Raw genomic sequence first — 21,703 nt, 5'->3', positions numbered from 1 at the left:
TCAGAAAGTAGATTCTACCGAGAAGAACCGGCAAGAAACTCAGTAGTTACTCTTTTTAACATTTAAAAATAATACAATCCTTATATCCTTTACCTACATAAGTCACATTATTATGATCGGATAATTATTTTTTAATAATTAGCTCGAATTTTGACAAATGACAGATACAATTTAAAAAAAATGCAAGAACATATACGCCGCCAATTTTTTCATTCCATTTAAAAACTAAATAGATCATAAAAATTACAATCCGATGTAATAAAAAATCTTTATTACCATTTTATTATTGCAATTTAGAATTAATTACCACAGACTATAAATACACAATAACAATTGATAGTCGTAGGTAATTGCGCGTTCGAGCGAGTGTAGTCACGGCATTATTGCGCAAGAGAAAAAGAATAAAATCGTTTTAGTGAATCTGTCTCACTGATTGAATGATTACGGACGTTGACCTCCACGAGCTGTCAATGTACAGCTTTGTTTCATCCGTGGGAGTGGTTGCTGACATTAATTAATTAATTACCTTTGTAAATAAGTGTAATTATTTCAAAATTCGATTAACGAGTAAACTCGGTGCTCGGAATGCGAATGTTTTTTATGCAAATGTCAATCGTAATAATCGGAAAATATTTTTGTATAAATATTATTTATAGTTATTAATTTATGAATACTTTTAATACACAATTTTTTAACTATGGTTTAATGATATAACAATGGAAAAAATGATGGTTATAGGCGACTTTATTTCTACTTTCAATCATTTATAGTTTATAGTTTAAAAATAATACATACATCAAATTAAAACTTTTATTACAAGGCAGTTATTAAAATATAAGTCAATGATAAGAGATGGGTACTAGTAAACAATAACCCTATACCAAAATCAAATCAAATCATATGCTTTATTCAAGTAGGCTTATACAAACACTTAAGTGAAACTTAACCACGGGTTCAGAATGAAAATTCTATCGAGAAGAACCGGCAAGAAACTCAGTAATTATTCTTTTTCAACATTTCAAAGGAAAATCGAAACTCATTTCAAGAAGAGCGTAAAGCCAGTATGTAGTTGCATCATTGGCAACAAACTTAAAAAAAAAGTCAACATATCATAAGTTAGACACAAAGTGAATTTTTGAAGTTACACTACAGCTCTTGATTAATATATCTTTATTTATAATATACATTTAACTACTCATAACACAATTAATTACTTAAGAACGCAATGTGAACGCTAGTCCGTAATGTAAATAAATTTCGACCAATGAGATCTCAGCAATTCAAGGTCAAAGTTGTTTATTATGGTTTCTTGTGATGCTGTTTGCAGGTACAATATCTAATGAGTGAGGACGTGATGACCTACAGAGATGGTATAAAAAGGTTTAACTATAAATATAGTAACAGTAGGTAAAAATCTACATTTGCAATATACCTTATGGTCGAATTTGGACCCCTGGCCGATCAATAATTAATTATTAAAGCAAACCAGGATGTAAGGATTGTTCAAAGTTATATTCTAAAGGTTGGTAACACTCCCTCGTAATAAATTATCTACGCTAAACCGTAGTATAACAAAAGCTGACTTCACAGATAAAAAATATTTGTCGTCTCGAATTACACAATGGCCGTTTTGTACTCGTGATTTGTGGATGCGAAATAAACACAAAAGATTTGAAATGCTTTAAAACTTTTACTTGGATTGTATAAAAATCTACCTATCTATTTTTTTTATTCAAATGCGTGGAAAGAAAGGATTTTTTATTCACTTAACCAGAGAGTTCCCATTATGCTTTCTTTTAAAATATTTATATTAATTATCTGTCAGAAAAATCATATAATACTGAAATATGTATACACTATTCCAACCATAAAAATAAATAAGACAAATAAACATCATTGGACAAAAAATTGACGAGATATAATTGGTCGAGAGCTTGATTTATCTATGATATTCATTGTGGTTTTGCGAAAAAATGGCGTTTTGAATAGGACGAAACTGTTATCGGAATTTTGGAAGTGGAAATAAGTAGTTAAGTGTAATGGTGTTCTATTATAAATATAGGTGGCAATGTCAGGTGCCCAATTGTCACCGTTTTACATCTACAGAAGTTTAGTGTATGTACAATAGTTATTAATTTATTTAGTAACATTTTTTGCTTAATACATTAAGACACAAAACAATACCCAATTTCACACGAAAATTCAACAAAACATTTCAAATGACTCTTTTCCCACATTTATATTATATATGTTGCAATTATAATCGTGTCAAAATATTAAGAGAATATAATTAAGCGCTGTAAAGCGCTTCTTTTAGAACTAAACTAGAAATTAAACGACGTAAACGATCGTGAAATATTGGAATGCGATTGACAACATATAAACTGGTGGTAGGGCTTTGTGTAAGCCCCCGCCCCCCTTTCAACGCCAATTCCTACTAATATCATTGAAAAGAAGAATTAAAAAAAAATGATTTAATTTGGGTTTACATCGTGAGGTAACCTGCATATGTCTAATTTAAATGAAATTGTATATCCGCTTTGGAGTGGAACGGGAACCAGGTGGAAAAAGCTGCAAAACCTTCTCCACAGTTGGACATACACTGGCTGTGACTGTGTTGACTTGTATATTCGAACTAGTTGTTACCCGCGGCTACGCTCTTGGTGTAGGGGAGGTTGTCACGTGTTAGGCCAAAAAAGTAGCCTATGTCACTTCTTGGAGTTCCAGTTTGCTTCAAAGCAAATTTCATCAAATTCGATTCGTTGTTTTGGTAGTGAATAAATAAAAATTTTAACAAAAAGAAAAACCGACTTCAAACAAAACACTATTTTAAAACAAATGAATATGCACGAAAAAGTAATAAAAATAATTGCGTATTCAACATATTTTTAGAGTCTTCCTAAGTTAAATTAAATGAAAAATATTAGACTACTTAAAAGTCGATTAACGATTATATCATGTAGTTATAGTTATTGGTATATTTGGAGCCGGTGTCAGCCACGGTGCCCTTGCCCCAACAATCAAAAGAAAGAAGCGATACGAGCCCCTTGATTGATCCAGTATATTATTGTATAAAAGGTAATTTGTAAAAAACATATTTGTTAAAGTATTCTCGTATTGTTTTTTGATAGATATACTGTAGGGTTTTATTGGCTGACACCGACTCCAAATATAACAATAATTATAACTACATGATATAATCGTTAATCGACTTTTAAGTAGTCTAATATTTTTCATTTAATTTAACTTAGGAAGACTCTAAAAATATGTTGAATACGCAATTATTTTTATTACTTTTTCGTGCATATTCATTTGTTTTAAAATAGTGTTTTGTTTGAAGTCGGTTTTTCTTTTTGTTAAAATTTTTATTTATTTTTTGATTTTAAGTGAAGCTGATGTTGACTAACTATTTTTTTTTAATATGGATAGATTAAGCGTTCCGTTTATATGAGTCAGAAACTACTTCGAGGACAATTTCAAAAGAAACTTGCGAATAAAGCAAAAATAGACTTTCGAAAATGCGGATTTAATACGTCATGCGACGTAAACTACAAGGATCCCTCGAAAGAGCTGTAATCGAACTCAGCAAAAAAACTTTGAAAAAGACCAACTATATTTCGTACATCATATGACATCACATCACATACACAAAATTTGATTAAAGATAGTAAGAAATTCTGCCCCATATCGCACCCTTACTGCGAGCCGTATAGGAGTTCCATCACTACATAGTATAAAACAAAATCGCTTTCTCTGTCCCTATATCTTTAAATCTACGCAACGGATTTTGATGCGGTTTTTTTTTAAATATAGTGTGATTCAAGGGGAAGGTTTGTGTATATAACACATGAACAATATAGTAAAGAAACACTGATAATTTTAGAAGTTTGCGATGTGATGTCGTAAATAAACAAATTCTGTAGTATATTTAGTATCAGTATTGCACCCGTGCGAAGCCGGGGTGGGTAGCTAGTTGATTATAATATTCGACTATGATCATTACATAAACATAACCACATTACGGAAGGTGACTCAAATATCCAAATAACCTATAAATAAAAGATTCGACTGAGTATCGCTAACGTGCTCCTCAGAATTGCTCCGTTCCCTTCCGTTCCGTTACTTTGTCATGGATCCTGTGCTCAGAACCTTACCAAACTTTCACCAAATTACCCTTGAAGTATATATTTTATAATAAAAAAAGAATTATCAAAATTGGTTAACGTGATTTTCACTTATTCACCTATTTGTCGCGCGTATACATAATACAAATTTAAGACTTATGTCGTTTTCATATGTATACCATCATCGGAAAAAAATTAAAAAAAAATGGGACCCCACGGGAAGCACTACCTTTCAAACAAAAAAAAAATTATCAAAATCGGTCGACCCAGTGAAATGTTATGAGGTAACAAACATAAAAAAAAAAAAAAAAAAAAAAAAAAAAAAAAAAAAAAAAAAAAAAAAAAAATTGATAACCTCCTCCTTTTGGAAGTCGGTTGAAAAGCGACAGACGGGCAAACAAAGTTACTTTCACATTTACAATATTAATGTAGATCTCAAATGTTAAAAAAGAGTAACTACTGAGTTTCTTGCCGGTTCTTCTCGGTAGAATCTACTTTCCGAACCGGTGGCAGCTTCACTTAATTGTTAAATGACGAGTCAAAAGTACTTGTAAAAGCCCATTTGAATAAAGTTTATTTTGATTTTAATTTTGGATAAACCATTTCACAACTAATAAAACATAGTTAAAAGAGTAAATTAAAAAAAAACAAATGTCATTTCTTTAAAATCAAATGAATTACCGCGAATATAAATCCGTTACCTCAAAGATATTCATGATGCAAAGACGGACATTCAAGTCATAAAAAATACATACCTGCGGTTTAATATAAGATCAACCCACACGTAACAATGCAGGCTCCAAATCGTGGTACCCCACACATGTAGCAACGCTTAGAAAGTTCGGCAGGTAGATGAATCTTTAAGAACGTTGCTGCCAATATTTGCAACCATATCTGCCCCGAAACATCTTTTTCAACCGACTTCCAAAAGGAGGAGGTTATCAATTCGTCTGTATTTTTTTTTTTTTTTTTTTTTATGTTTGTTACCTCATAACTTTTCACTGGGTGGACCGATTTTGATAATTTTTTTTTTGTTTGAAAGGTAGTGCTTCCCGTGGGGTCCCATTTTTTTATTTTTTTTTTCCGATGATGGTATCCATGTGAAAACGACATAAGTCTTAAATTTGCATTATGTATATGCGCGACAAATAGGTGAATAACTGAAAATCACGTTAACCAATTTTGATAATTCTTTTTTTATTATAAAATATGTACTTCAAGAGTAATTTGGTGAAAGTTTGGTAAGGTTCTGAGCACAGGATCCATGACAAAGTAACGGAACGGAAGGGAACGGAACAATTCTGAGGAGCACGTTAGCGATACTCGGTCGAATCTTTTATTTATAGGTTATTTGGATATTTGAGTCACCTTCCGTAATGTGGTTATGTTTATGTAATTATCATAGTCGAATATTATAATCAACTAGCTACCCACCCCGGCTTCGCACGGGTGCAATACTGATACTAAATATACTACAGAATTTGTTTATATACGACATCACATCGCAAACTTCTAAAATTATCAGTGTTTCTTTACTATATTGTTCATGTATTATATACACAATCCTTCCCCTTGAATCACACTATCTTTTAAAAAAAACCGCATCAAAATCCGTTGCGTAGATTTAAAGATATAGGGACAGAGAAAGCGACTTTGTTTTCAACCGACTTCCAAAAGGAGGAGGTTATCAATTCGTCTGTATTTTTTTTTTTTTTTTTTTTTTATGTTTGTTACCTCATAACTTTTCACTGAGTGGACCGATTTTGATATTTTTTTTTTTGTTTGAAAGGTAGTGCTTCCCGTGGGGTCCCATTTTTTTTATTTTTTTTTCCGATGATGGTATCCATGTGAAAACGACAGAAGTCTTAAATTTGCATTATGTATATGCGCGACAAATAGGTGAAAAACTGAAAATCACGTTAACCAATTTTGATAATTCTTTTTTTGTTATAAAATATATACTACAAGGGTAATTTGGTGAAAGTTTGGTAAGTTTCTGAGCACAGGATCCATGACAAAGTAACGGAACGGAAGGGAACGGAACAATTCTGAGGAGCACGTTAGCGATACTCGGTCGAATCTTTTATTTATAGGTTAATTGGATATTTGAGTCACCTTCCGTAATGTGGTTATGTTTATGTAATTATCATAGTCGAATATTATAATCAACTAGCTACCCACCCCGGCTTCGCACGGGTGCAATACTGATACTAAATATACTACAGAGTTTGTTTATATACGACATCACATCGCAAACTTCTAAAATTATCAGTGTTTCTTTACTATATTGTTCATGTATTATATACACAAACCTTCCCCTTGAATCACACTATCTTTTAAAAAAAACCGCATCAAAATCCGTTGCGTAGATTTAAAGATATAGGGACAGAGAAAGCGACTTTGTTTTATACTATGTAATGATGGAACTCCTATACGGCTCGCAGTTAGGGTGCGATATGGGGCAGAATTTCTTACTATCTAATCAAATTTTGTGTATGTGATGTGATGTCATATGATGTACGAAATATAGTTGGTCTTTTTCAAAGTTTTTTTGCTGAGTTCGATTACAGCTCTTTCGAGGGATCCTTGTAGTTTACGCCGCGTGACGTATTAAATTCGCATTTTCGAAAGTCTATTTTTGCTTTATTCGCAAGTTTCCTTTGAAATTGTCCTCGAAGTAGTTTCTGACTCATATAAACGGAACGCTTAATCTATCCATATTAAAAAAAAATATTTAGTCAACATCAGCTTCACTTAAAATCAAAAAATAAATAAAATTTTAACAAAAAGAAAAACCGACTTCAAACAAAACACTATTTTAAAACAAATGAATATGCACGAAAAAGTAATAAAAATAATTGCGTATTCAACATATTTTTTAGAGTCTTTCTAAGTTAAATGAAATGAAAAATATTAGACTACTTAAAAGTCGATTAACGATTATATCATGTAGTTATAATTATTGTTATATTTGGAGTCGGTGTCAGCCAATAAAACCCTACAGTATATCTATCAAAAAACAATACGAGAATACTTTAACAAATATGTTTTTTACAAATTACCTTTTACACAATAATATACTGGATCAATCAAGGGGCTCGTATCGCTTCTTTCTTTTGATTGTTGGGGCAAGGGCACCATGGCTGACACCGGCTCCAAATATACCAATAATTATAACTACATGATATAATCGTTAATCGACTTTTAAGTAGTCTAATATTTTTCATTTCATTTAACTTAGGAAGACTCTAAAAAATATGTTGAATACGCAATTATTTTTATTACTTTTTCGTGCATATTCATTTGTTTTAAAATAGTGTTTTGTTTGAAGTCGGTTTTTCTTTTTGTTAAAATTTTATATACTATGTAGTGATGGAACTCCTATACGGCTCGCAGTTAGGGTGCGATATGGGGCAGAATTTCTTACTATCTTTAATCAAATTTTGTGTATGTGATGTGATGTCATATGATGTACGAAATATAGTTGGTCTTTTTCAAAGTTTTTTTGCTGAGTTCGATTACAGCTCTTTCGAGGGATCCTTGTAGTTTACGCCGCGTGACGTATTAAATCCGCATTTTCGAAAGTCTATTTTTGCTTTATTCGCAAGTTTCCTTTGAAATTGTCCTCGAAGTAGTTTCTGACTCATATAAACGGAACGCTTAATCTATCCATATTAAAAAAAAATAGTTAGTCAACATCAGCTTCACTTAAAATCAAAAAATAAATAAAATTTTAACAAAAAGAAAAACCGACTTCAAACCAAACATTATATTAAAACAAATGAATATGCACGAAAAAGTAATAAAAATAATTGCGTATTCAACATATTTTTTAGAGTCTTCCTAAGTTAAATGAAATGAAAAACAATTAGACTACTTAAAAGTCGATTAACGATTATATCATGTAGTTATAATTATTGTTATATTTGGAGTCGGTGTCAGCCAATAAAACCCTACAGTATATCTATCAAAAAACAATACGAGAATACTTTAACAAATATGTTTTTTACAAATTACCTTTTACACAATAATATACTGGATCAATCAATGGGCTCGTATCGCTTCTTTCTTTTGATTGTTGGGGCAAGGGCACCGTGGCTGACACCGGCTCCAAATATACCAATAACTATAACTACATGATATAATCGTTAATCGACTTTTAAGTAGTCTAATATTTTTCATTTCATTTAACTTAGGAAGACTCTAAAAAATATGTTGAATACGCAATTATTTTTATTACTTTTTCGTGCATATTCATTTGTTTTAAAATAGTGTTTTGTTTGAAGTCGGTTTTTCTTTTTGTTAAAATTTTTATTTATCATATAAACACATTTAGTGCTGTTATTTTCAATTTTACAGTAAGTAGTGTCTTATCATGGAACCCGAGCCTAACTCGAGGTGTTTCTTTTCAAAAAGTACTCTTTTTATTAATAAGATGATTTGTTTATTAATTTAGTCTTAATAAAAACTTTTGATGTTTTGAAAATGGTTAATTGATTATATTTCCTGGTTTCTTTATTATATATATCATCAGAAATCTCTTGTTTAATTAAGATCGATGATGATGATGAAATATACTAATTTTTAAAAGGTTATAAGTGTCGGTTAAGCTGTGGCTGCCGAGCCGAGATGGCCCAGTGGTTAGAAATGCATCTAGACGATGACTGCAGTAGACAACTGTAAACGGTCACTGACCAATATAGTAAGAGATAGTCTTAAGAATTAATCAATATTTATACTGGACATCATTACATAGTATAAAACAAGGTCGCTTACCGCTGTCTATCTCTATGTATGCTTAGATCTTTCAAATGACACAACGCATTTTGATGCGGTTTTTGTATAAAATACATGGACAATATATTAAAGAAACACTGATAATTTAGACATTCATACTCATCATCATCCTCCTGCTTTATCGCAATTTTATTTGGGGTCATGTCTTCTCCTTCCATACTTCTCTGTCAGACGTCACCTCAAAAGTAACATTATTTCATACAAACAATCCTGATAATATAGACATTCTCTACAACATATAGTATAAGCATTGCAAACGTGCGAAGCCGGGTCGGGTCGCTAGTATCAGTATAAAATAACATATTCATATAACATTCCTAATGCCACTGGTGACAGGAGGGCTGGTTCGGTTTTTGTCCAGTGGATCGGGATTGCGATTCAACGGGGAAATGCTGCTAGCATTCTCGAAACATTCCACGCGGTCATGGCTTGTACAATATTTACAGGTGTCTAAGGCCTCAATTGTTACGTAAATAAATAAAAATAAACATCTTATTTAATAGAATTTTTATACTATAAATTCGATTGAAATGAAAAGCATTATAACAGATCATTTGATGACGTAATGTTTGCACAATTATTTTGAAACAATTAGAAATTATCTATACGCATAATAAAATTGGAGTGTCTGTTTGTAATATTAAAATAGCTCTTTTTACTCAATTCATATGTATTTACACGGTACATATATACTAAAATAACATTTTTTGCAATTTTTGTCTGTCTGCCTGTCTGTTTGTTCCGGCTAATCTCTGGAACGACTGGACCGATTTTGACGAGACTTTCACTGTCAGATAACTGATATAACAAGGAGTAACTTAGGCTACAATATTTTTTTTGTTAAATTCCTTCGCATACAAGGTCGCGGTAACAGCTAGTTCATATAGAAATATTTATTTACAGTAAGAATAAATAACTTTAAACCTACAATTAATTTAACAAAACAACCGAAGAATTGACTGTTATACATCGTTAAAACGTCGAAATTAACAATGGTATTAGTGATGCACATTAACGGTTTACATATCGATAAACGCCTATTCAACGATTTAATTTACATCGCCTATAAAAACAATTAGGGAGAAACTCCGGGAAAATATCGATATATTGATATCTAAGGTTATAAAAATTAGACACACTTTCGTAATCCAGACACAAAACTTTGTTTTGATAGTTCGATTCAATAATTTGAGTTTAAACGAATATCTGTGTATTTGTTTGTAAAGTAAGTAACAGCCTGTAAATTTCCCACGGCTAGGATAAGGCCTCCTATTCTATTAAGAAGGGGATTTTTGAACTTATTCGACCACGCTGTTCCAATGCGGGTTGGTGGAATGCACATGTGGCAGAATTTCGATGAAATTAGATACGTGCAGATTTCCTCGCGATGTTTTCCTTCACCGCCGAGCACGAGATGAATTATAAACACAAATTAAGCACATATATATATAGTAGTGCTTGCCTGTGTTTGAACCCGCAATCATCGGTTAAGATGCACGCGTTCTAACCACCTAACTAACTTACCTAATTATATTTATTTTTTTGTATCAATTGTGATCATATTAAGTCATTTAATAAATAAATATTGGACAACATCAAATTCAATACTCTGATCCCAATGTAAGTAGCTAAAACACTTGTCTTATGTGAAATCAGAATTAACGACGGTAACACAAACACCCACACCCGACAACAATAGAAAAGTAATGAACTTGTAAAACCTACTTGAATTATTATTTTGATGTTTGATTCATAGGTTATTTATATACCTAACTACTGATCTGACTAATTCCTGAAGATTAACCAGTAAAACGTAAACAAAACCGCGAGCCATAACTACACTTAAATATTACAAAACAAGATCGTCGTATCGTGACCAAAATGTTTTCCAAGAGAAAGTACATTCTATAAAAGTAACAATTCTTTTCCCACAATAGTTATGATTCACATCCTGTAGCGGTGTTAATACGATATTAATTTCGACTCTAAAGATGGTTACCTCTTGCAGGCAAATCTTACTCCGATGTTAAAGAGTAGTCGTTATAATTACATTTGTCAAATACTTTTACAAACAATCAAAATCAAAATAAACTTTATTCAAGTAGTCTTTTACAGGCACTTTTGAAGTAGAACCAGCAAGAAAAGCTGTAGTTACCCTTTTTTAACATTTAAAAATTACAAAGTAATGTTAGTTAAATACAATTATTGAAATACTTTTACAACTGGAACAAACAGATACAAAAAACTGGTAAGAAATGATATTTTGGCATATGTACAAGGAGGTTCTAATGATAGGTAGGTGGTAAGTGATCCGGTCTACAAATATAATATTATAAATGTGAAAGAAACTCTGTAATTTTTTCACTTCTAAAGCGCTGAACCGATATAGATGAAATGGTCATAGACTATTTTTAATAGAACCCTCCAGAGGTTAAAATAAGGGTGGCGGTTTGTGCTAAAGGTACTAATTGAACCTGTGGATTTACCTGCGCGAAATTTATAACAGTTTTATATAAAGGCAAAGCCGCAACTACTTAAATTTTTTTTGTGTTGGATTTATTATAGAGGCAGATAACTCATTTGTTCTGCCCTACGTTTATTACAAATTTAATTTCTTTAATATCTATAAATCAATTAGAAAATTTAAAGTCATATTTTGCATATTAATTAGGTTGTTAATTCCGCTAATTAATACAACTAGAACAAGACGCTCGGTGTTGTGTACTCGGCTAAGTCATCTTAGCTGACCTTTAAAGCCAGGTCAATTAAACAAGATGGCGTCAATTGGCGGCAACATGTCACACACGTAACGACCAATGGTGAATGTATGTTATAAGCTCATATATCTTCATATGTTTATATATAAAGATACGTATATTATGTAACTGAACTCGTTGAAATCCCAGTTATACCAAACTAATTGTCGTTTTAAGGCTTTCATTGTCATGTGTTAGCCAAAAAAGTAGCATATGTCCTTCCTTAGAGTTAAAATTTGCTTTATAACAAATTTTATTCTCTGACCTGATGGACGCTGGTGCAAATTCTTATTCGAACATTAACGAATTCGTACTAAAAGTCGTTATTCAAAATCCCCACAAAATTAACTAAAAATAATAGCCAATGAAGAAAAAATTAACATAAAAGTAAGAAATAGAAACAGTTCAATGGCTAAGTTATAAATAAGACATTTTGTAATATGGCTTAAATAAAGTATAAATAAGCAAATCCAAGAAACTGTGTAACAGAGCACAGCACACACAGCATGTTCCACAGTGCATAATGAAGGATTTTATCCTTATCAATATCCCCAGAAAGAGGTCCCTGAAAAGAAAGCTTTTTTTTGTAAATTTGTACTTAATGCGGATTCAGATGCGGATTGGAAAAAACTCTGGACCATTTGAAGCCAAATTCTTATACCATAATGATGGCATATGGGGGGCAATATTAAAATTATTGCAAATAGTCACCCCTATCACCTAAAGAGAATACGTCGGATTGTCATTAACCCTGTATATAGAAAATAATTTAATATTGTTACCATTTACAAAAACTCAATTTTCAATCCAGTTAGATAGAATAAACATCAATAAAAGTTTACCTAATTTTGCTTTAAATTATTATCCAGAATGATAAAATCTTTATTACTATTTTTATGTACGTGTTTTTTTTTTATTTAAGCTGGTCACTTCAGAACAAGGAACTCTCTGAACGTACGAAATGAGGCCGTGGGTCAATTTAGCGCAATTCCTTTAAGTGTGACCCCAACGAACAGCCTCAGCGCTGTCTGGTGTGAATTAAGCGTTACATGAACGCTCGCCGCTCGTATTTCAATGAACAACGCATTTCTTACATTCTTAACGAAATAAAACATTTATTTGATATATTTTTAATTGTTTTAAACCAGCGGCAGGATCATTAATAAATGTTGTTTTATTATTTGGCTGATTATTTTCTGTCATATTCAGGTTTGGAAGTTTTACGTTTAAAAAAAAATTACGTATTTGCTCTGTGGTAGGACTTAATGTAAATCCGTCTGGGTATCACTAATTACAGATAATACGGCAAATATATTAGAAGAGTTAAATACTACTAATACTGCCATTTATCTAAATTTTCTAAAATTGTTAATCTTTCAAACAGAATTAATAATATAATATATCCCAAATCCGAAGCTTCTCTAATAATCACAGATAAAAAACAAGTATCCAATTTAATTAACAATCAAATTAAATACAAGGATCGAGCGTTAAACCGTCATTAGCATTATCGATCTGCGAATACTTGCAAACAATTACAACAGCACAACAGATTGCTAATGCCGTCTTCAACAATGGCCGTAAGTAAACACTCATTTCAATTTCAAAACGCAAACCAAGTGACATAAACAGAATATTTAGCGGCCATTGAAACCAAAACAGTAGTGATGTGTAAAAAAATACATCGATAATCGATAATAATCCATCACGTTTTCAAAGCACGCTGCGTGCCAACGACCGGGCAATTAGTTCCACGCTAAGTAACAAACCTTTATACGATAACTGTGGGAGAAATTCTTCGGTAAATGGTCGACTTTATATTGTATCAATCATTTCGCGTGATGACATGTTCCTTGCGCGGTCGAGTTACATTGTTTATGCACTTGGAGTGCTTAATTATCAATAACGCCCTTCCAGTAGACTAGCAGTAAAGTAAAGTAACAGCCTGTAAATTTCCCACTGCTGGGCTAAGGCCTCCTCTTCCATTAAGGAGAGGGTTCGAAACATATTCCACCACGCTGTTCCAATGATGGTGCAATACACATGTGGCAGAATCTCTATGAAATTTGACACATTCAGGTTTCCTCACGATGTTTTCCTTCACCGCCGAGAACGAGATGAATTATAAACACAAATTACTAGAATATTAGACTAGCAGTCGTCAAAAACTCCTATGTAGATGTTTCACTAAGCGCATATATACATATACCGAGTAAAACTGGACCTTTTTACTAAGACTTCATTGTCCGTTTGTCACGAGAATGTATCTTATAAACATCACAGGCAATTTAAATTTTTCACAGATGATATATTTCTGTTGCCGCTAATCTATGGCAACAAATAAAACGCTTGAAATATACACAGAATATTTAATTTTTTTTAATAAAATGAACCTAAAATATTTGAAAGATTCTATTCGTTTATATTTTTGCTCGTTTTAATAGTTGATACTAAATCATTTGTGAACAAGTTCGACTCACACTTAGCCTGTTTTTGCAAGCAATTATTGCGCTATATTTTATCTGTTTGGATAATTGTCATTGTCATTGTTGTTAACTTACACCAAATCTGCCCCTTAGATTTGGGGCAGATGAAGGAGTTTAAAGAAATGAATCAAAAGGTTGTACAGCCATGTTGGTGGACAATAAACTTCCTAAAATAGAAACAAACGTGACGCCACTTCGCCCAATGGAAACTAACAGTAGTTAGAACGAGAGCGCCGAGATTTGGATCTAACGCACTGTAACGTTGTTTGTTATTTAAAGTTTCCCATCGTCGAAACATTAAACTACAATTTAGAAAACGCACATTTGATCTAAGTTTTCAAGTGTATATGTGTATGAGGAAAGCTTCAAGCTACGTACGACTATTTTTGAATGATCACATGATTTTAAGTATATTCAACGGTAAATCTTAAGGTGAAATATGATATAGGTTATTAACCTTTCCTTAAATTTGACTCATTTCAAGATCAAAATCAAAATATATTTTATTCAAGCAGGCTTTTACAAACACTTTTGAATCGTCATTTAACAATTAAGTGAAGCTACCACGGATTCGGAAAGTAGATACCGAGGAGAAACAGATGAGATACATTTTCAATATCATAAATGCGAAAGTAACTCTGTTACCACTGAACTGATTTAGATAAAATTAGGTATAAAGCATGCTTGAACCAACCCCGTTCTTTAATATAAAACCTACGTTCACCCCTCCCTAATACGTGAGCATAACTGCTGGTACTACTAACACACTACTAACAACTAATACTCAATTAAAGGCAAATTTGGATTATGTGTGTTAAGGATAAAGGACTTTTTGATTTTATGTTTATATATTAATGTAAGAATATTTATTCTGCAGTTTCGTTGCTAGGCAACGAAAGCATTTAACGGGCCGTGTACGTTATAAGTATAGAATTACTTGATGTGATCGTTGCTAATGTAATTCAAGCGAGCCCGCGCTTGCCATATGTTACGATTCTTGAAGAATTATGAGATGCCATCGAAAACTGGTGGGAAAATTAATAAAAGTGAGGTCGATAATGTACTTTATGATTTTAAATTTTTATATAACATTGACAATACGTAATAAACAAGATTAAGAAAAACCTTAATCTTACAAGTGAACATCATCTAATATATTATCTGTACATATATATAGTTGAACAGGGTTTTATATAATACCTAACTGAAAAATAATGTAACAATGCTAATGAAACTTATATCAGAAGATAAAAGCGCGTTGCGGAAAGGTTTTAGTATATAATATTAGTACATATATAACTTGAGCTTCACTTGCATAATCTACACTAATATTATAAATTTCAAAGTAGATCAGTCTGTCTGTCTGACGCTCTTTCACGACCAAACCAATGAACCGAAGCAAAGTAGATTCTACCGAGAAGTACGGGCAAGAAACTCAGTAGTTACTCTTTTTCAACATTTAAAAAATACAAAGTCATGTCAGTTAATACAATTGTTTAAATTAATATGTCCTGCTTGGAAGTCAACAGGTATTAACTCCGAGCTTTTTGATGAAATTTGGTGTGAAACAAACTTGAGCTCCAAGAAAGGACATTGGCTACTTTGTTGCCAACACATGACAACCAACAACCTAAAACGAAACCGCAATTGACAGCTATTTAAAACTATTTACGAAGACAGGCGTGAATGTCATGTTCCTTTAGTTTTTAATGTGTGTGTTATCCTTTACAAATTTTATGTAATAATAATCTACTAAATACTACTATACTTTAATTACCAATGAGTGTCTTTTTTGATAGAAGTTGGTGGACGAGAAAATTGGGCACCTGATGGTAAGAGGTCACCACCCATAGACATTGAAATATTAACCATTTTTGAATTGACAATGCGCCACTATCCTTAAGAATACAATTCTTTGTGCCTGTAGTTGCACTTGTCTTACTCACTCTTCAAATCATAACACAGGAATACTGAATACTAAGTACTACTGTTTGTTGGTAGAATATTTAAAGAATGTGTGGTACCTACCCAAACGGACTTATATAAAGCCTAAATTTAACACGTTCACTGCCACCTAAATTTTTCCTATGCTCATAGCGATGCCGCCATACATAATGCCGCGAACACGCTAAGCGTGTCCCCGGCATCGCTAGATAAATTGTATGGACAAGCGTAGCGTGTCCACTGGCACAGGAACAAAAAAATGATATTTTTTTTGTTAAAACGGTCTTTGTTAGTTAATATTTCTTGTGTTATGCAATAATTAAGGTGTTTAGAATAATGTTGTCAGTGTTTTATCCTGGAATTATGACAAAAAACCGCTTTTATGGTAAGTAAACATCATAATGTAATCAGTGGTTGTAAAACTTTTTAATAAATTCCCACATATCATATTTATATTGGTGTCGAATTTGATATATACTTTTTATCGCGTTATGATTTAGTTCGTATTTCAATAAAAAAATTGTTCATGATATATACTGTTACCTGTTATCTACTGTTGTATCCCTGCAAAGGACGCGGCAAGGTATAATCAAATAAAATAAAATAGAACTTTCAATACAAATTAAAACAGAGTTTAAATTTCGCTTCATAAAGTGTCCATAAAAATCCACCTTCTTTTTTTGTTTTCTCAAATACATACTTATTAATTTCTAAAATCAATTTTTATCTCACTTGTTTCGTTCACTTTCTTATTAGTTGCTAGAAATGTTCAAAGGTCATAGGATATCGATTCGGTGCACATGTCTTGATATAATAATAAAGAACAATTAAATAAGTAATAATTAATAAACAAATAATTAAAAAATAATCAAGCTTCTTGTAAGCTAAACTCGTTTTATTGTTTCATTACTTCAATTCTTGTAACACGAATTTGAAGTTGACATAAGTTTACATTTTTAAGGTAAATCAGCCTTATTTAGTGTTTAATTTTATATATTTGGTGTATGTATGTGGTAGTTAATGATTAATCGAACTAACATATAGGTACTTGTAATACATAATCAGTATCAACATAACACAAAGTAAGACAATTTAGTATAAACTTTGTCATTAAATAGGAATGGCAGAATTACGGCTTATATAGTTTTCAACCGACTTCCAAAAGGAGGAGGTTATCAATTCGATTCAATAACTATAACTACATTATATAATCATAAATCGACTTTTAAGTAGTCTAATATTTTTCATTTCATTTAACTTAGGAAGACTCTAAAAAATATGTTGAATACGCAATTATTTTTATTACTTTTTCGTGCATATTAATTTGTTTTAAAATAGTGTTTTGTTTGAAGTCGGTTTTTCTTTTTGTTAAAATTTTTATTTATACTACAAAGGTGTATAAATTTTTATAATAATAGATATTTGTACAAAAAAAATAATGTAACAAAGTTCCGCAAATTTGAGAAAACAATAACAAAATTAGTTCAATTTTCAACAAATTGGTAATAAGCCATAAATAAAATGTGGTTTGTTGAAAAAACAGTTTGACAATCTATGATTATCCTTAATAAGTGAACAAGCCTAGCGTGTCGCCGGCATTACGAAAGACATTTTTTTGTAAAATAAAAAAAAAATATTATTTTTAACGGGCCACTTAAAAACTCAGTAGCTTATCGCTTGAAGATTGCACACAATTAGTTTGAATGAATAATTTAGCCTAGTTTTTAAGATATCACTGAAATTCTTAGAACAAGCCTAGCGTGTTCGCGGCGTGGCTATAGAAATTCGCATGAACACGCTAGGCGTGTCGCTGGCACTGAACGTGTTAAGGAAACATATTGTTGCTCCACTAAATGAATCAACAAACTATGCTATCTCTTTCTCATGCGTACTATTGACGAGGACTGCAACTTCGTTACCTGTTAAAGAGATGTCCGATTTTGATGTACGATTTACTATTGTTGTCAAATATATATTCCGATCTCTTACTAACCTTTACCTCAGAAAACTCAATTGTTTATGATGCAGTCATTAAATGTAATGACGATCATTATAAACAGCTTTATAGACATAAGTATTGTCGTAGAAAAATGTACTTTTAAGACAAAAATCGGACATTTTGTTAGAATAAATTAATGTCCGGTTATTTATATGCTGAAAAAGAATAATTAACGAGTTCCTTGCCGGTTCTTCTCGGTAGAATCTACTTTCCGCTGGTAGCTTCACTTAATTGTTATATGACGATTCAAAAGTGCTTGTTTAATAATAAATAAAGTTTATTTTGATTTGATTGCGGCAACTGAACAACATGTTAGACTAACCTAACCCAAACTACATACGTACCATCGTACGTACCATCAATAGTGGTTTGCAAATGGAGATAATAAGGTGAAAGGGTCGTCGGTCGTCAATATAAGGTCAATACTTGTCTCCTCGGTAAATACCGATGAGTACTGTAGCTTTTGAGGTCAGGGATTTAATACAATTCAATATATATTACATCAAATATATCATAATAATATTACTACAATAATAACTGGTACAAAAACGTACTATTTGTAAACAGTCTGGGATATAATTAAGAGTATAATTTTAACTTTTGTTAAGTTAAGTCAACAGCTATAAGAATTCATCAGTTAAATGTAAAGGTCAAATCGAACTAAGACATTCCATACCGTTTATCGATACATAACTATAAAGTTCGATTTACATAAGCAAAACACAAAGTCAAATAAAATATCGACACATCCCATCACTATTTTTTTTCCGCCCACTCTAACTTTTTTTTTAAAACTAAATCCCTATTCTGATAACGTATAAAATTGAAAGGCCACGCTTTGTTCCAACTATTATCTAACAACGAGAATAAATTTGATTTAACATACCATATAATTCGTACCGAATCCTGTTTTCGATTATAGCATCATTTCGCACTAAACTATTCGTAACTTTAACTGTGACGTCACTAAAACCAGATTAAAATGATTCTTAATGATTTATAACTCCATATTGTAAACTGTCACTTGAATTCGTTCATTTCGAATGAGTTTAAAACTTTTTAAAATTATTTCAAACGCAGAGATGCGTTTAACGTACGCGCCGCGTTTTGACTGGAGTCAACTCGACTCTAAGATATTTTTACCTGTCAGAGAAAAAAAGTTTTGTTCGTAGAACAACTGAATCGAACAACCGATTTTAAATCTTATTAATCTGTATTAAAGAGCTAATTGCTTTGACGTTTGAAAATGCATTAGTGTAGCCATATTGAAATAATATTTCAATGCAATTTAGACTTTATTTTGATCACATATATGGTTGAAAATTTGTTGTCAACGATTGTAAAAGCTTAAGCCACCATTTCTGAGCTTGTACGTATATTGTGGGCAGTTGTTCCAAGTCGAAGCTTCTCAAACTTAGAGATTTACTGTTGGCCTGTTTATAAGATTAATGAATTGTTTTCGTTCGTTTTATTTCCTTTCATCTTACGAACTAAACGTATTTATTTCGAGATTTATTTGGACGTTGAATTAGACACGCTTGGGAGATAACGAAACAGTCCCAGAATGTTAATTAATTTTAATTTACGTGTTTGGGGAATTTCCGTCCTAAAAATTGTGTATAAATATAAACTATAGTGATTGTTCATTTTTATAACTACTTTAATTAAACAAATACATTCTTCGCTCTGCGATCCCTATGGATATTCTTGTCGTTGTATTCTTATAATCGACCAGTAATTAAGAAATTAAAATGTTAATAGTTGTATGATTGCACGGAGAAATAATATGATACACATGTGAAGTTTGGGCACCACTGTACAGGACCCGTAGTCCCAAACCTGTTTGTACTGAGAAATAAAATAACAGGCCCCAATTTGATATGAATTAACTCATTTCGATTGTTATCTAGCCGAAGTTTGGGATGAATCTTGTTAACAGTAAAAAAAATAATTGGCAGTACAAAGTTTGCCTTTTACAATAAAAGGAATTAATAGTTTCGAAAATGGAACACCGTTTTTGTTTCAATTTTTTTTATTAACGATGTACGGAATCTTCGTGAGGCATCCAGAAAAAAATGGCAGAAAGTGACGCTATTTTATTTAAAATCTTTTTCAGTCATGCTATCTCTAGTATAAATATATTTACCATAATTAATTTTAGTGGTTACCAAATTAACGTTTACAAAAATTAACATAAATTTATGATACAGCCGAGGTTCTTGCACCTGCTCTTAGGTAAGGTTTTATGTTGGAGCAACTCAGAGATTTTTGACGATCAATATGGAGAGTTTATTACAAAAAAGGTTAAGAGTTTGTTTGCACGCGATAATCTAAGATTCAAACACTTGGTAATGAATTATAGGCTAAGTAGGTCTAGAATTGAAACGGTACAATATAGAAAACGGTAAAACTCAGTGAGCTTTTTGTACTAGCCGTTGGTGTTTAAAAATATATCCTTAGAGCCTCGCAATAAATGAACATAGTACCCAATTTAATTAATTTCAGAAGCGGACACCTTCCATTGCCTTAAGGCCGCTAAGGCATCAAATCCGCCCCCGCATGCTGCGACTCAAAGATCAGCGCTGGTTCAACTCATAGAGATCTAGAATTCTATTTAGACTTTAACATTTATCGTCCATGTTGTTTCGATTTTTCTATTGAAACAAAAAAACTTGCTCCAAACACACTTTTAAATTTCATATAATAAAATTGGAGTGTCTGTTTGTAATATTATAATAGTCCCCTTTTACTCAATGCACATGTTTGTATACACGGCACATATACCAAAATAACATTTTTTAAAATTTTGGTCTGTCTGTCTGTTTGTTCCGACTAATCTCTGGAACGGCTTGACCAATTTTGACGGGACTTGTACTGGCAGATAACTGATAAAATAAGGAGTAACTTAGGTTACAATAATATATATATATATATATATATATATATATATATTGTAAAATTCAAAGGTTTATATATTCGTGTATTCAATCAAACGTTGCATTATAATACGTAGAAAGATGCAGCTGATTTAAAGGACAGGGCAACCCCATATACTCACGTAAATAAAAATGCTGGCTGCACTGAACATAAAGGATGTTTTTTGCATATTTGCCACGCATAAGCCATGTGGCTAAGTCACATCTGTACATTAATATTGTAAGTTAAACCCGTCGCTTGGAATCGACCAGTCAATTCATTTGTTTAAAATAAGTATTTGGTCCCGGCTTCACCCACATGTGGGAGGGGCAGGTGTTAGCTACCCCTTGCCTCTATGTACTTCTGACATCTTTTTTGAAAGATTTAATGGTATTTGTAGTAGGAAATACTTCACATATCGTATCTTAACCAACAATTATAATATTGGTTTTTAGTTAGGATTGAGATTGGAGATTACGTTTGAGTCAATTTTCAGTTAGCCCAAACTCCCTTGTACTGTATACGTTGATCGTTTTGAGTTTTAAGCGTTTTGGTTAATAAAACTTTTATGTTTATTGTACACAGATTATAAAATAAAAGGTTAATGTAGCACGCAGAACTATAAAATGCAGCAACAAGAGCGAATGCGAAATTCCGATAGAGCGGAACAACGCAAGTTAT

General features: G+C 31.9%; 1 protein-coding gene across 3 annotated transcripts in view; it reads right to left on the bottom strand.

Moving 5' to 3' along the window:
• LOC124541129 overlaps positions 1-19,227 on the bottom strand; it is a 45,354-nt gene extending 26,127 nt beyond the window's left edge. For all 3 annotated transcript variants that reach the window (XM_047118972.1, XM_047118971.1, XM_047118974.1), the window contains exon 1: positions 18,993-19,227. The gene's annotated coding sequence lies outside the window, so the exon portion shown is untranslated. The remainder of the gene's footprint in view (positions 1-18,992) is intronic.
• Between the last annotated feature and the right edge of the window lie 2,476 nt (positions 19,228-21,703).

Source organism: Vanessa cardui, chromosome 27 (assembly GCF_905220365.1).
Source record: "Vanessa cardui chromosome 27, ilVanCard2.1, whole genome shotgun sequence".
NCBI classification, from domain to species: domain Eukaryota; kingdom Metazoa; phylum Arthropoda; class Insecta; order Lepidoptera; family Nymphalidae; genus Vanessa; species Vanessa cardui.
The sequence above is the reverse complement of the archived record's forward strand: the minus strand, read 5'-3'. Positions and strand labels throughout refer to the sequence as shown.